The sequence below is a fragment of the Parasteatoda tepidariorum genome, chromosome X2, assembly GCF_043381705.1.
Source record: "Parasteatoda tepidariorum isolate YZ-2023 chromosome X2, CAS_Ptep_4.0, whole genome shotgun sequence".
In the NCBI taxonomy this organism is placed as follows: Eukaryota; Metazoa; Arthropoda; class Arachnida; order Araneae; family Theridiidae; genus Parasteatoda; species Parasteatoda tepidariorum.
In genome coordinates, this window is record NC_092215.1 from 48,119,720 (window position 1) to 48,136,464 (window position 16,745).

Sequence of the window (16,745 nt, forward strand, 5' to 3'; positions counted from 1 at the left end):
TGATTCTTTGCAGAGGGGATGGTTCTCCTGCTTTGGTAGCCCGACTACCTGCGAGCAAAGTCGAGCACTTTACGATAGAACAGTTTAACGAGGTCCGAAACCGCGCACTCTCGATCCCTACGCAGGCTGATCAAAGTGGTCACCTGCCCGCTTACTGACCGCAGCCAACGATGCTACTGGGAAACGTGTCTTTACGATCAGTCTACTGCGGGACGAAAAATATTAAGTAAGAGGAAAATATCGCATTTCATTCCTATACAACTGAGAAGAGGAAAGGGTCAAAACATGGAATCGATCTTCTCCCCAGATGGCGTATTCAAGCGTAGCGATCGCTAATAGTCCCCAGAAGCTTGAAAGAAAGAGACAGGAAGTTAGTTCTACTGACACAATTCCTGATGAGTCTGGGGTATAGATAGCCAGAGGGTGAACCGGTTCTGTTTTTGGTTGGACCTTCATTGTAAGAATAACGGTACTGAGAGAAGATGCTGCTCTTCTGCCACGTGTTTTTATTCCTTTATTTATACTAATGGAACAAAGTAAGTTACTCTTTGAAATTATTATTTTATGTGTCTTTTTATAGAGCATACCACCCACTCAAAAAATTTCCATCGCCCCCTGACAAAACATAAACAATACATTTTTTTTCTCCAAATTTAATTCGTTTATATTTTTGTTAACTAATAAAAATCAAGTATATTTTAATACTGCCTTATTAAAATATACCTTATGACCAATTTATTTATATTGAAAACGTTTTTTATACCAATTTTAATAAAAATAACTCATATGTAAAATTTTTAAGTGTTTGCATAAAAATAAATCCAACATATCAGTTTAACTTAACAGCTGAATTAATTGTTATTTTTCTTCCGTATTATAATAAATGTGAAATAAGTGATGGTGTTTATAAATGTTATTAGATCTGTGTTTTTAGTACAGCTAACACTGAGTGATACATGTTCCGGAATCAAATCAGATAATTGGAAATCAACAATTAGATATCAATAATTAATTTAATTTTAATTATAAAGCAAACATACAAAATTATTAAAAAAAATAACTTTTTTTTACAAAATGAGTTAAAAATTCAGGAATGAAATCTTTAAAAAAAATGCAGTTTGGTTAAGTTAAAGAATAAACCAGCCGCAAGTTCATTCGAACAAAATGATGCTGTTCAACATTATAATTGAGAAAGGGGTATCATTGCTATCGTTAAAAAGAGCATTTTTTTATGACAACAATTTCAATAACATAACTGGCATTATATGTTGAGTTAGACACATAATTAATTTTTTGATACCAAATCAAAAAAATTTATGAATTTTTAACATGTACTCAATACTAATTTCATTTATAGTTTGTTAATTACCCTTTAGAAACCCCTAACACCCCTTAAATACTCAACATTTCGCTAGCACTTCCCTTAAAATCTTTGTCGCACACTGAAGGGTGATAGCGCTCATGTTTGGAGCCTGCGCTATAAAACAATTTATTATTATTTTTTCTTCTTTTTTCCATTAATGTCCTTACAATAATAGCGATTCAATAGGTATCCTTTTGGATAATCTTGCATTATTTATTGAATCATTTAAATGTAAATTTATATGGATATGAAATGATTTGGATTGACATTGAAGAATTTCATAAAGAAATTCTGTTGGTTACAAAATTTTCCCTATGATGCAGCTCAATGGACTCGAATTTATTGTAGTTATTTAAATAATGATAGTAAATGTGCCTACATATTTTGTTAAAAATGATGTAATAGACATTTTGAAGGAGTATTTGAAATAAGTCATTTCGCTGTAATGACTGGAGCAATAAATTTATTGCACAGAAATACTAGTTTTCTTCAAAAAAAAAAAAAAAAAAATTACGGAAATTTAAAAAATAAAAATTTGAAAAATTCGTTTATAGGACAAAATTCACTATCAGGGGAATTCATTGCAAAAAATCTAAATATTTCGGTTGTTAATAATAATGTACTATTGCAATTACTAATTCCAACAATACTATGAATTTCATCGATATTGGATAGAGTGAAACATTATTTATAACGGACTTCTTGCTGGATTCGTAGATGGTTCCTTATATGATCAGATAGTATTCATTATCATTTAAATTTCAAATGTCCCCTGGAAATGATATCGACAGACGGAAGATAGGTATATGAATCGATATAAGAATCAGGTTTTGCATCACTTTAGCAGAGAAAAATAAAATAATTTTTGATGCTCTTCTTTATTTATTTAATTAATTAATTTAATTAATTTATTTATTTCGTAAAATGATGCGTTTTGATACACATCAAAGAGTTTTTTTCCCTATAAAACAATTCATCTTTTAAATGATAGCAGGAAAATTGATTAAAAACTGAAATCGTAATATATGTGCAAATTCAGAGCATGTTTAAAAATTGTATCAACACCAGACAAACAAATAATTTAGTTGCAGACCATTTGTCACTCACGTATCAATCATTGTTACATTGAGTATTCATGAACATGACAAGGGAGAATAACTACCTTACATTATTGGCAGAGACAGTTTTTGACTTTTTTTAAAATATCTCACGAAATAATTAGAGATTTAACTAAAGTGGTCATGCGATTTCTCATGCAAGTTTCAGAGACCGGTAATAAATTACGAACGAAAGCAAGTATCTTTAAACACCCTTTGCCATAAAACATAGCAAAAAGCTTGTAACTTGAACCGATTACTTAATTATATAAAAATGTCGTAAACCTAGCCTAAATATTTATGGATTCATGCACAATCTCCATAAATACATATGGATATATAAAAAGTTGATCTTTTTATCTTATGTTTATTTCCTATAATATATAATAATATATATATATTCAATGAAATCAAACGAAATTTTAAAACAATTCCAAATTAATTACAGAATTATTATTTTAAAATTTAAAAAAAAAATTGATAAAAATTACTCAAGAAATGAACTTTTAAGGTATTCCTTTCAACATGGCGCATGAGCGGATAAAATTTTTAAAATATTCCTCTTTATTTTCAAGATAAGTCAGATTATTAAATACGATTCATTACAAAATTATGAAAACATTCTTTTAAATTTTAAAATAATAATTTTTCTAAAATATTTCCTTAATTTTATTGAACATTTTTAAAGTGATATAATATACCTGAAAAACGAGAAAATTCATTTTTTATAAAAATGTCCGTATTCCCATAAACATTTAAGCTAGGTTTACGAAATTATGTGCAATTCTTGCAAGTAACCAATATAAAAGTTTCAAGCTTATTTCCATATTTTCTGGTATAGGGTGCTCAAAAGTACTTGCTTTCGTTCATAATTTATTGCCCGTTCCTTAAACCATGTAAAGCTTATTGATGAATATGAGTAGTTGTATGGTTAAAAGACCTCTAAGGTCTTAAAATGATCATTTAAGAATTCTTTAAGAAATTTTAAAGAAAACTGAAAGTGCCTCTTCCCTTATTGTAAGTACAGCGGGCAAAAAAGAAATAAAACACCCCGTATGATGATATGATTATCCAATATAGCTCTAGTTGTAAAATTATGTGAACTACTACTTAAATCAGTCAATAATCGATTTTTTCTATTAATGATACAAAAATGTCGCTTTTCCTTATCAGGATAATGTGACGGTGTGTCCACTCCGATTTGTTGAAAGATGCAAGGGTGAAACTTTTTCATGTGACTGAAAATATTTGATTGAGTTTCATCGGGAATGTTATTCCGGTTAAATTTATTTCATTTTCGAAATTTTTGAGACACGATTTATATCGTTCTGTGCACCTAAGAAAACATTTTTGATGTTTAAAACCACTCTACGCTTAGCTATTTCAGGTTGTAGAGGAATGTAATTAGATCCATTTAAGAGTGTTGCAAGTAGATCCGTTTAAGGGTGCATATTTAGCGGTGTTAATTTCTAAATGATTTATTTCCTTTAAAACCCATTCACTCCCCCGATCCCCAAATTCATCAAAAGATGATTTAATTTTGACGCAATTTATTTTCTAGTTTAAAGATTCACAATCTAGTGAAATAGTGTTACAACTTCTGAAAAAAGAGGTTCTTCCTCACCGTCTTGTCCAGTTCGGGAAAAACGGCTTTTACTACTTAGTGCCACATCTTTACTTAATGTCTGCATTTAAATCTTCTATAAATAACAATAAATCGGTATTTTTAAGACTAAACAGAAGTTGTGACAGAAAACCATCCAAGTCATGAATTGCTACGCTGATCTTCTCCGGTTGACCAACATCAATTTCTATTCATAGACGTTTATTATTAGACAGGACTATTATTAGACGTCAGCAAATAGAGGAAGGAAACACTGTAAAACGAATAAGCTTTATTAGAGTTACAATTAATATTACGAAATCAAAAGATGATTTAATTTTGTCACAATTTATTTTCTCGTTTAGAAATTCACAATCTAGTGAAATAGTATTACAACTTCTGAAAGAATAGGTTGCTCCTCACCGTCTTGTCCAGTTCGGAAAAAACGGGCTTTTGCTACTAAGTACCACATCTTTACTCAATGTCTGCATTTAAATCTTCTAAAAATAACAATAAATCGGTATTTTTATGACTAAACAGAAGTTGAGACACAAAACCATCCAATTCACGTATTGGTCACTGATCTTCTCCCTTTGATCAACATCAATTTTTATTTCTAGACATGACTGTTATTAGACTTCAGCAAATAAGAGGAAGGAAACACTATAAAATGAATCACTTTATTAGAGTTATAAAATTAATATGAAGTAATGGAAATTAAATTTATATTACTTATTTTTATTATTTTATCTATTAAAGAAAATTTAAATACAAATTAGTGCATATTTATTTGTTTATATATGTAATATTTACTTTTGTGATTTTACTTTCTAATAATCTTATTATATATTATACACATAAATTAAAAATAAATAACTAGATGTTTAAAGTTTTTAATGAAAAAGTGGAAAACAATTATAAGCTGAGAGAAAGCTGAAATATATACATTAAAACTGGGATGATATCAAACTTCATTGACATTTTTCGTCAGCTGTCATCGTCGTATAATGGATTCTGGTAATCCATTGGCACTATTGGATACTTTCAATGTACGTCAAGATATAGCGATAATCATTGTTTACCTTTAAATCATCAATATCTATTCCACTAACCTTTACCCGCTCAAAATTAGCTCTTACACTTTCGTTAAGAAAGCGTCTACCCCTCAAAAATTTGTAGGTAGCACGGGATCATTAAATAAATCGTGCAATTGCATTCTGCCAGAGAGAAAGAGAAATAAGTGTTACCTTATGAAAGTACACAGTGAGAAGGAGAACAATATAAAAATGAAAAACGCATTTTATTTTTAAATAAAGGCATCATAAAAAATACACATACTAGCAAAATTAAATAAGTTAATGAAAATCTATACACATAAGAGCATTATGAAACGAGATTTAAAAAAATAATGGAATACAAAAAAAATACTAAAAAGGGCACTTCGTAAAGAAAGAAAAAACATTGTTAACTTAAAACATTCTTAAGGAATTTGAAGCTATAAACATTTCTTTGGCATTTTGTAGTAACATAGCTACATCTAATTTTTTTTTAAAAATTCTGCATTAATGTCATTTAAAATATTTGCAATTATTTCCACAAAGTTCCGTGACATTTATTCTAAATTGATATCGAGTGTGGCTATATCACCACAACTCGAAATTTTATGTTCATGATTATAATGTCATTATCGTCTGTCACTGTCACTCAGTAAGACATTCGTGTCTCAGCGGATTTTCATAATTAAGCACACACTCAAATGTAGATATCACTTTCTCTACGATGTTGGATTTTAAAAGTTCAATCAGCGATGTGGTCAACACTGTCACTCAGTTAAATTTGAGGAGGAACAGCAGTATTTGGATACTTTTTTACTTCGTTGAGTAACGACTGAAGGAACACATGGTCACCTCAATTTTTCTAGATGAAATTTTCCTTTGAAAATTTCCTTTTTCCCTTAAAAATAAAAGAGGGAGGGAGAGAGTAAAAAAAAAGTAGGGCTAGGTGTATCAGTAGTGTTGAACACTCATCCATGTTAAAAAAGTGGGGTGTAGGAGTCGTGGGGTGAGGTACTCATTTTTCCCCTACTACAGAGTGAGTGAACGTCTTAGTTTCACACAGCAAACGAATTTTTAAACTTTAGGTGTAATAAAAGACCACTTATTTTATTTTTCAAAATCGTTTCAGTTTTTAAAATTTTTTTTATTTTTCTTTTAAAATCGTATATAAACTGTTACTTTGCATCGTGGAAAACGCAAACGACAATATTATAAAGAAAAAGATAATTTATTTGTTTTCATAAAAAAAATCACTATGCCACGCGGATAAGGATTATTCGGCCGAAAAGTTCGAATAATTTGTTTTTTAAAGGCCATGGAAAGTCGATAAATGAAAAGTATTTAAAAAAGAAACAACTAATTGATATTTCGTAGCAAAAAGCAACCGATTTTAAAATCCTGACAGCTGCCTCTTTTAGCGCCACCTTTATTATTATTATTATGTTATTAATAATTTGGGTACTTCTGAAGAATGCCTCAAAAATTTAGAACAGTTGATTTTAACCTCCTAGAATTACTAGTTGCCCGTAAAAGAAATTACAGAAAATCGAAATTTTTTAGCTTGCGTTAAAAATGCTGTTCTATCTCTCTACTTTCTGTTCTATTCACCTATAGGATGAAAAACTTTTCTCTATAAAAGCATTGTTCTAGAATCATTCATTTCCTGCCTTATTTCATATGTTGCTAAGAGGATTATTTCATCAGAAGCTCCAGCATCAATTACTCAAGTAAGTAGAATTATTTATTAACATAAACTTTAATTTAAATAATATGAAGTTTTCTTTAAATGGACATAATTGATTATTAGTTATAATTTTCGACTTTCACTTGCAAGACGTCAGTGGCGATAAAAATTTCTTTTTCAGCATGAAGCGGTACTTTTTTTAAAATATGGCAGCTTTTAGAGAAATAGTGTATTAAACTCTTTGTGCTCCAAATTCGATTACTTCAGCTATCGTTAGTTAAGAAAAATTAGTAGTATTTAACACGTTGAATGCCACGCTAATTTTGCGTGGCTTGCCCGTCTGGCCAAACTGTAAATGACTGCAAACTAAATTGCAAATATTAGACAGATTTTGCTGGTTTTTGTTTAGCATGACATATCTGAAAAAAAGTGGTGAATTATATAAGCCTACGAATTGTTTAGAAATAGTGGTGGATAAAAATCTACTAAATTGAATTTATTAAAGCAAGAATCCCAATTAATAAACTACCACTTGAAAATATTAATTCGCTGTTCGGAGCAAGTTGGCATCTCTGTGTATATAAATAAGACTATTTTTATGTGTTCCATATTGCATTAATTTCTTTAAACCATTTTAGTAACGATAATAATATTAAAAAAATTACAAGTTTACTCGAATTATGTGTTTCTAATAATCTTGGCTTCACCGGTGACCCCTGTGGCGCTACGAACAAACTCAGTGCCGGTCACCGATGACCCCCATGGCATTCAACGTGTTAATAGTTTCTCTAATTCGGTTCAACAATGAGCGAGAAAACATTTGACTAGTGTTATCAGTGTGTTCACTATAATATTAGTGGCATTATTTTCCAAATTCTAATTTTGTCCCTTTAATTTGAACTTGTCATAACCCTTTTTTTCAACTGATTAAAGAGGTAAAATCGTAGCGTCGGAAAATATGACTCCCCCCCCCCAATGACTTTACACAACTTTAGCATTGCTGAAATTTTTTTAAAGATACAATAATTAGCTGTTTTATTTATAAAAGCTGAAATTATAAAATGGATTATATATAATGTATTATCGCGCTCACAAAAGTGATATCTTAACCATTTAAAGTTCCCTTTTTATAAAATAATGGTTATTCGATTCTAGAGTTTACGAATAAATTTTTTTTAATTGCAAGTATTAAGATCAATCAAAATAATTTTGAAATAAAACTTATAACTACAGTTATTTTCATGCAACGATAAATTACTTTAGAAATATCATCTACGTACTGAAGAATAGTACATACAAAAATAAACAAATCTAAAGAAAACGTAACGCGTTATAATCAGGATATAAAATCATCAAATTAAAGAGGAAGTAAGAAATTAATTCAAAACGAAAATAAATGGACATTTAAAAGTACTTTGTTCCCAATAAATGAAATGTATTAGAAATAAAAAAACAATGCAGTTTGATGGACAAGAGAAAAATGTAAATAATGTTGATAAGTTAATTTTTGACGTCATCTTCCAATTAGCAATTTAACATAATAAGAAAATTTCAATAGCAAAAATACTGTGGGAATTTTATAAGGAAACTGAAACAAGATTTTAAGTCTGAACGATGAGTAGAAATTAGTGGATGGTTGCTAAAATTAAATTTTCGCATATTTGCGATTTTAAGAATTATCAAGGTTTATTAATTTTAGATAAAATATAAAGATGTTATAAGCATTTTGAAACGGCTAGGTTTTGAAGTGCATTAAAACTATGCAGTAATTAATGAAAATAATATTATATAAAATTTAATTATTCTCTTAATATTCAATACATAGAAATTTATTCCGTAATTTTTAGGAGGGAAATAAATATTTTTTTTTGAAAAGGTCTTTTTTCTAGTCAATCTTAAGTTATTATAAATTTTGCACGAGATGAACAAAAGATGAGTAGTAATATTTCTGTAAATATTTAATGTCTTGCATATATTTTTTTAATGCAAATAAACAAAAATCTTGAAATATTTATTAGCTATTATTTCCTGAAAATTTTATTCTTCATTTAAGTTAGTATAACTCAATTTTTTGTAAAAAAATAATAAATAAATAAAAAAGAATATTTGACAAATTTTTCTTCTTAATAATTAAGTTAAGGGTAATTATTAAGTTGTACATAATTTTATAACTTTTTAAAATCTTAGTAAGTCAAAACATAGATTTATAGTCCCTGGCCAAATTATTAGACGATAAGACAAATTATTAGAATTATTAGACAAATTATTAGAATTATTAGACAAATTATTATAATATATTTAATAATCTTAATAATATACTAATACAAAAATCTTAATTATCAGGTGATACTATACAGCTTTATCGTTTTTACGCGACTGAAACCGGTTTGCACTTGCTTACGTTCGTATATTAATTCGCTAAATTAGATGACATATAAATATAAATTCAACGATTGGATAAATTAGACGATAGATTATATAAATATAAAATAATTATTATATCAGATATTATAATTGTATATTATAATAATTAGGTCAAATTATTAAATGCACTGTAGTGTTTTAATAGTTACATGTTTTGCACGAGTTTATATGCAATACTTTATTATATAAAAAATTCAAAATTACAAGGCTACGGAGTAGAACATTAGTAGTCATAAACCAAAATTGTGTCGACTGTTCAACGACGTTTATAATCATATAGAAGAAAGGACATAGAACACACAGACAAAGTTAGATGCATGCCTGCGATGGGATTCGAACCCACAAACACTGGCCTCGTAGACCAGTGCAGTAACCACTAGACCAGTGATTGGCTTAATATTATTATTTAGCATATATTATTATGTTAAGGAACCTCTACTTAAGAGATGACCTCTCACAGCTCATCTCATAGTTGTCGACTCAAACACATACCTTCTGAGTTTTCTTATTTCAATAAACTATTTTTAAAACGAAACATATAAAAAACTTGTGATTTTACTTTTTATTCTCATTTAATTTTTTGTAAAAGTAATCTTCCTCCCCCCAAAAAATAGATATTGGTGAAAAACTCAATAAACAACATTTAATCTTTTAGAAATACTATTAAACTAAATAAATGTTATTATTTTTTTCAGTGATTATTTCGCATTTAAAACTCCGATGTTATTTTTATTTCCGCAAAAAATGAGACTGTAGATTTTACTTAATTACAAGGCGTTTTCCACACCGTTTCTGAAAATGTACAGCGATTTAATTTTAAGAAATGTCAATTTCGTTAAAATCCCAATACATTGTAAAAACTGTGGTGTAATATTTCTCTGAATATGATGCTGAAATAAATAATAAAATAACACAAATAATAAATTTTGTTATTTCATTTATAATAGTCGAAAAAATTTTGACTATATAAAATTTTTTGACTAGGCAAAATACGAAATTTGAATGAAATAGTTCCTGAGTAATCAAGTTTTAAAGAAATTGCATATTTCAAATTCGGCTATTCTTAAACACAAAATGGTAGAAAATGAAAAATAGTTATTTTTCCATGAAATTTTCTTTGCATAAACAAATTTTATAATTGTATGCAAAGATCTTTCGATTTGTCCAAAACATTCTTGAGATATTGTGAAATACACAATAAATATAATTAACATTAAAGAGCCTAAACTCCCCTGACCCAACTGTAGGGACCATATTTCCCAAATTTCAGCTACCCCGCATATTTTGAGGGCCAGGAATCTATCAAAAAGAGGGTATGTTTATGCAGAGAAAGCATGTTTTTGTGTCGAAACCTAAAACATCCTCTGCATTAATTAATTAAATAATTTTTGTTTACCCCCTCTAACCATTAAGATGGAATCCAAATACGAAAATCCGATCATTACATCACGAGTTATTTAAGGTTAATAATTTTTCTTTTATTTACATCGAAACTTAAATCATTCGCTGAATTAACTAGTTCATATTAAACTAGTTTCCGAGGTATGATATTCTTTACAACATTAATTAACAATAACTTAGAAATAAAATAATTTTTGTAATAAAAGAAATGAAAATTTTCACAAATTATTAAAATTCCCAAATTGCAGCTATTAAATTTATGATAATACAATGTCTACTTATGAAATTGAATAAAACTATAATTGTGTTTCATGATTTTTGATTTTATTAAACTACTACATCCAAAAATATTACTTTCAAAACTTATTAATCTCAGGGTTGCCACAGGCGACTAAAATGCACCTATTTGCAACTATTTTTGGCATGAGGCGACTATGGCAACTTTTTTTTTGCCTGAAAAGGCTAAAAGAGCAACCGTTTTCAGGAAAAGGAGACTATTGGGAGACTTTTCTGTACTCCTAGCGATGTTTTTTTTTTAGCATGACTTGAAAATCTGCGGTCCACGATAGTTTCTGAACAAGGTGAACTTTCTTTTTCTTAAAAAATAAAAAATTTTGAAAATTTTGAATTGCAAATTTGAGTCTTCACTTTTTAATTCGTTCAATCTACGCAGATTCCATTGTAAGTCTATTTCGTTTCTCGATTGCCTTTTCAATGGTTATATTTCAATGGCTACGAAATTCCGCATGGTTTAAACAAAAACAAAAAAAAAAAATTTTAAACGATATTACGATGCGTGAATTTCGAATTTGACTAATCACTTTTCACAATATATATATATACATATACATATATATATATACACTATCGGTCAAAAGTTTGCGAAAATTTTGAAATCTGCAAAGAAAAGGTCTAAATTCAAATGTTCATACAACTGCGAAAAATCATTCAAATGACATGAAAACTTGATATGTTCTAAAGTGAACCCTCTATTGTTAGTTACATATGATCAAATTGCAATACTTTGTTTTTTGCGAACTGAATCCAGCTTTTCATCACGAGTTGTTTCTATGGTGAAAAAAGTTGTTAAGTTTGAACACTTGCCAAACTTGCAAAAAATATTTTTTGTACTTTCTGTTAATAGAAAATAGTTATTTGAACAGTTCTATGTAAGCCCTCAAAATTTCAAATCGATTCAACTTTTTTTGACGAAGTTATAGAATTTTGAAAAACATGTGTACTTCTCTCGATTTTTGAGCATTCCACATATGCAGTCTTCTGGTCTATACATCTTCTATCAAAGAACTTTTTAATTTTTATGTTTTTATATTTTCANGGTTAAATTTTAGATCAGTGGGATCCTCTTCTCAGCTTCTTTCTTAGTGAAGTAAAGAGAGAAAGAAAGCCTGCTAACACCCAAAGTAGCAAAAAATTCATCCAATCATTTGAATGATGAAAAAAGATCAACGGGTCCGTTCAAATGCCAAGAAAAGAAAAGTAGACCATACCTGTTTTTTAATGAAGACTGCTGTATTTTATAACTATCTCTTGTTTACCCGTATATTCTCAAATTTCTCTGTATTTGTTGAAGAAATTGAAAGAAAAAAATTGCCGATTAAATATCCGCTGATGGCAAAAATACTTCTCTTATTCCCCTGATGGTGCTATTTCCAGTACTGCAGGGTCGCCACATGTGACTAAAATGCAACTATTATCAGCATGAGGCGACTGTGGCAACTTTTTTTTGCCTGAAAAGGCTAAAAAGCAACTATTTTCAGGAAAAGGAGACTATTAGGAGACTTTCCTGTACTCCTAGCAATGTTTTTTTTAGCATAAATTGGGTTGAAAACCTGCAGCCCGCGGAATATTCTAAACACACTGAATTTCTTTCTTTAAAAAAATCTAAAATAAGAATAAAAAAATTTAGATTGCAAATTTAAGTCGTCACTTTTTAATGCGTTCAATTTGCACAGATTCTATCGTAAGTCTATTTCGTTTCTCGATCGCCTGTTCAACAGTTATTGCTACGAAGTTCTGCACGATTTTAAAAAAACCCAATTTTTAATGCGATATATATATATATTTGCTAAATCAATTATTGATAGAAGGGGAAATTTCTTAGAAAAAGTGTGTTTTTTTTAATGAGAAAGTATTTTTTTGAATAAATTCTAGCAATTAAAAGTATTTAATTTTCTGCAAATATACAAATTTTTTTACATAAAAATTTAGTGCTAGAACACTAACGTTTATATAAAAATTATCATATTTGCCACCAACTTGACTAAATGGATCATGATATATGACAATTAAGTCATTAACAAAATTTTAGTCATATTTTTGATGAATTTTTGTTCTTATTTAGGCAACTATTTTCATAGTTTTCGGCTACTATTTTCATGTTTTAGGCTACTATTTTCATGTTTTAGGCTACTAAACGCAACTATTTTGTTCATTTTTTTTCTGTAGCAATCCTGTAATATTTATTTGTAAAACGCGAGAAATACAGAAAAACCTCATCTACTTCTTCCTCCAGGGAGAAATTATTCACAGAAAGTTTCTTCAGAGAATCTCAGAGGAAATCTCCGTGGAAATCAACGTGGGGGGCAACACGGAATGCAAAGAGAGAACATCGGTGGGGGGGGGGGCAAAGATGATACAGAACTGAAGAAGCATCTAAGGTTGGGCAGAATTTTAATCCACAGAGGCCCAGAATGATTTCAGGTTTCAACAAAGCTTTTCAAAGGGTTCATCAAAATTTTTCGAATTGCAGCATCCTAAATTCCTTTCCGGTTTCTGCGGTGTCCATTATTCTTTTACTGACCTCCCTAAAAAAGAAACATAATTTCTTTCTAAATTTAAAAATTTTTCTCTAAAAAGTTTTAATTCAGTTTTTTTACCGTTTTTTTCTTCTAAAATTCTATTAACGATTTCTTTAGTTACAGATCACATGATTTGAAAGAAAGAAAAGACCATATGTAGTACGTGAAAAAGTGCGGTCTCATCTTTTGAAAATGAAAGTATAAAGATGTCTTGATGGAGCTTCGGCATATTTTTGTTCGGCATATTATAATTTATACATAGTAATTTTTATTTAAAATTTTTATCGAAAAAAAATTAAAAGAAAAACATATCTGAATCTCTTCATTCTTCCAAAATATCCTGAAAATTAACAACAGTAAAATCCCCCTCCCCCCCAAAAAAACTCAGATTAATCTAGACCAGGGTTTTCCAACTTACATGAGGCCGGGGGCCGCAATTAAAAACACCAGTCAAATGGCGGGCAGCAGTTTTAGCAAAATTTTAAGTAGGACTCTTTTATGTTTGAAGGAACATTAAATATTACTGTCAGATTTTTATCGAGTTGTACTGAACAAAAGTATTGAATTACAAATTAAAGTAAGAAGTATATTTTTAAAAATATTTACTTGCATATTGAAAAATTCTGGCTACGAAATTTACAAATATAAGTAATTTCGTCCAAAATGAGTGGTTTCAAAAAGTTAAATCGGAGAATTTCCTCGAGAAAATTTCTGATACACACATGCCAAACTATTTTCACAAAATACGGAAAAAAAAAGAAACAAAACGAAATAAAAACGCGCAACATACACGATTATTTTCGAATTTGAATAAATATTTTCTTGGGTGCAAAACTTGAGAAAAATTCTTTTTTACACCGTTGGTATGTTAAATTTCACAGAAGCGAATAAATTAGGTTTTTTTTTTTAAAGAAAGAAAGGTATTTTAAACAACACATAGATTGTTTATGAAAATTGTCCGCAAAAAAATGACACTTAATATATTATAGTTCGCAGGCCACAAAAAATGGCTTTACGGGCCGGATGCGACCTGTCTGGACAAACTTCACTATGATTAAAATAAGGCAAAGCTCGGAATCGTAACTCTACGTAGAATAAAGTGAAATCGCTACTCTTACCTGTAAGGATATACTTAAAATACATACAGTAGAGTGTCGATAATTCTAGGTGGACGGGACTGAGCCTACCTCGAACTTTCGAAAACTCGAATTATCCAAAATTTGAAATTTAATAAATATTTAAGTAAATGGAAACAAAACGATTTTTAAATTTTATTGTTCAATTGAAAAAAATTTTTATTTAAAGAAAATTTACTTATATTAGAGGATCAGGGTACATTTGCTACATTAAACCAAGTTATAATATTCGTTATATTACTGCTTAATTGTGCTTTAAAATGATTGTCTAATGTATTTTGTTTAAGCCCACTATTCACATGTTTCAGTACTGAACGCACAATATCGTTTTTCAACATTCGATCGTATTAATTGTAGTAAAATCAATCGTAGTAATCGTTCCATGTATTGTGTGTGAGTTGGTTATTCGACGTGATATCTTTTTTTTTTTTTTTTTTTTTTTTTTTTTTTTTTTTTTTTTTTTTTTTTTNTTTTTTTTTTTTTTTTTTGCGCACTGTACATGTACAGTAGAGTCTTGATAATTCGAGTCTCGGTTGTTCGAGTTTCTCATAAGTTCGAGCTAGTGAGAAAAAAGTCAGTCTTGATGCAGAGTATCTGGAAGAGATTATAACCATAAAGTACATTCATAAGGTTTCACATAATTCACCATATTTTTCTTTTCTTCTATAATAGAAGAAACTAGCGAATGTAAAGTGGCATTTAAAAAACATTGAAATATGTATCTTCAAGAATATTTTATGATTCATTTTTTAAAAAAATCATTTAATTCTGCTAAATATGTGAGTTAAGTGGCTTTCTTTGGATAAATATAATTTGCCTCCTGATGTTTCTATACATTCTTAGAGCAGAGCAATGAGATGTAGTTTTAATTTCAGATACAGTGTTTGGTCGGTAATTGCACCATTTTTTGTCAGCTTGTTAACTGTTATACGCAATCTGCGGTGCAATCTTTTATTTGGCAGCTGAACTGACTTTTTTCTCACTAGCTCTAATTTGTGAGAAACTCGAACAACCGAGACTCGAATTATCAAGACTCTACAGCACATGTACAATGCGCAAAAAAAAAGAAAAAAAGATATCACGTCGAATAATCTTCCCTCTAATGATCGGATTTTCACGATCTAAGTGCCAATCTAAATGGTTCCATAAACTAACTATGTGATCGACGTGATAGAAATACTTAGTCTTTCTCCGTTGCTAAGCAACCAAAAGTTGAGACAATAAAAAAGAATGAACTAAAAACTGAAGCCTTTTTTTTAAAAAGTTAGTAGAAAAATATCTGATTTCTAGGCAACAGAAATTTTTTGAGCTGATTTCAGCCCTAAAAGCAAAGATTGTTTTCGATTTTCATTTCCTTTGAAAGTGAAATTTGAATCCATTAAAGAATTATTTAAAATTTTCAAAGATTTTAGCATTTAAACACATTAACTTTTTATATTGCATTTGTATTCAAGTTGCTTTTACCTTTTTAGACATAAAGATTTTGTACTAAAACCAAACTTGCATTAATTATTTTAATTACATATAAAGTTGTAGGGCAAATCCCGAAAAAGATGCAGAGTATCTGGAAGAGATTTATAACCATAATGTACATTCACAAGGTTTCATATTCAAGGTTTCCACAAGGCTCTGAAAAAACCATTTTTTTTTAAAGGATGTTACAAAATTCCCTCTAGAATTGAAATTTCAAATGTCGAATGAGATAATCGCTCTCCCCTTGGAATCAAAGTCAAAAAGTCAATTATCACGAACAAATGAACGACTACGTCGAAATTTTTTGAAAATGTTATTAATCGATCCAAACTTTATTCTATATATATATATATATATATATATATATATATATACACTGGTTATCATAAATTAAGGAAAATTCACAAAAATCGCGATAACTCAAGAAATTACACATGGAATTTTATGAAACTTACCCACAATATACAACACATAGTAAGGTATTAAACAACATAAAAAGAAATTATCAGACATTAATAGTAGTATAGAAATTAGCACATGTATAAAATAAACAAATTGGAAGTATCGGTTTGCAATAGAAAAAGTACCTTTAATATGGAATATGATTGCCTCTAGAAGCAATACAGCACAAACAGCGATGTGTGATGCTTTCAATTATGCGGTCTATCAGTTCAATAGGAAGTGAGAGCC

The 16,745-nt window shown here is 29.1% G+C and overlaps 1 protein-coding gene across 1 annotated transcript in view; it reads left to right on the forward strand.

Moving 5' to 3' along the window:
* Positions 1 to 378: 378 nt before the first annotated feature.
* LOC107449498 (serine proteinase stubble) overlaps positions 379 to 16,745 on the forward strand; it is a gene marked incomplete in the record, with an annotated part of 52,929 nt that continues 36,562 nt past the window's right edge. Inside the window, 2 exon segments of the mRNA XM_021147723.3 lie at positions 379 to 536; positions 6,733 to 6,845.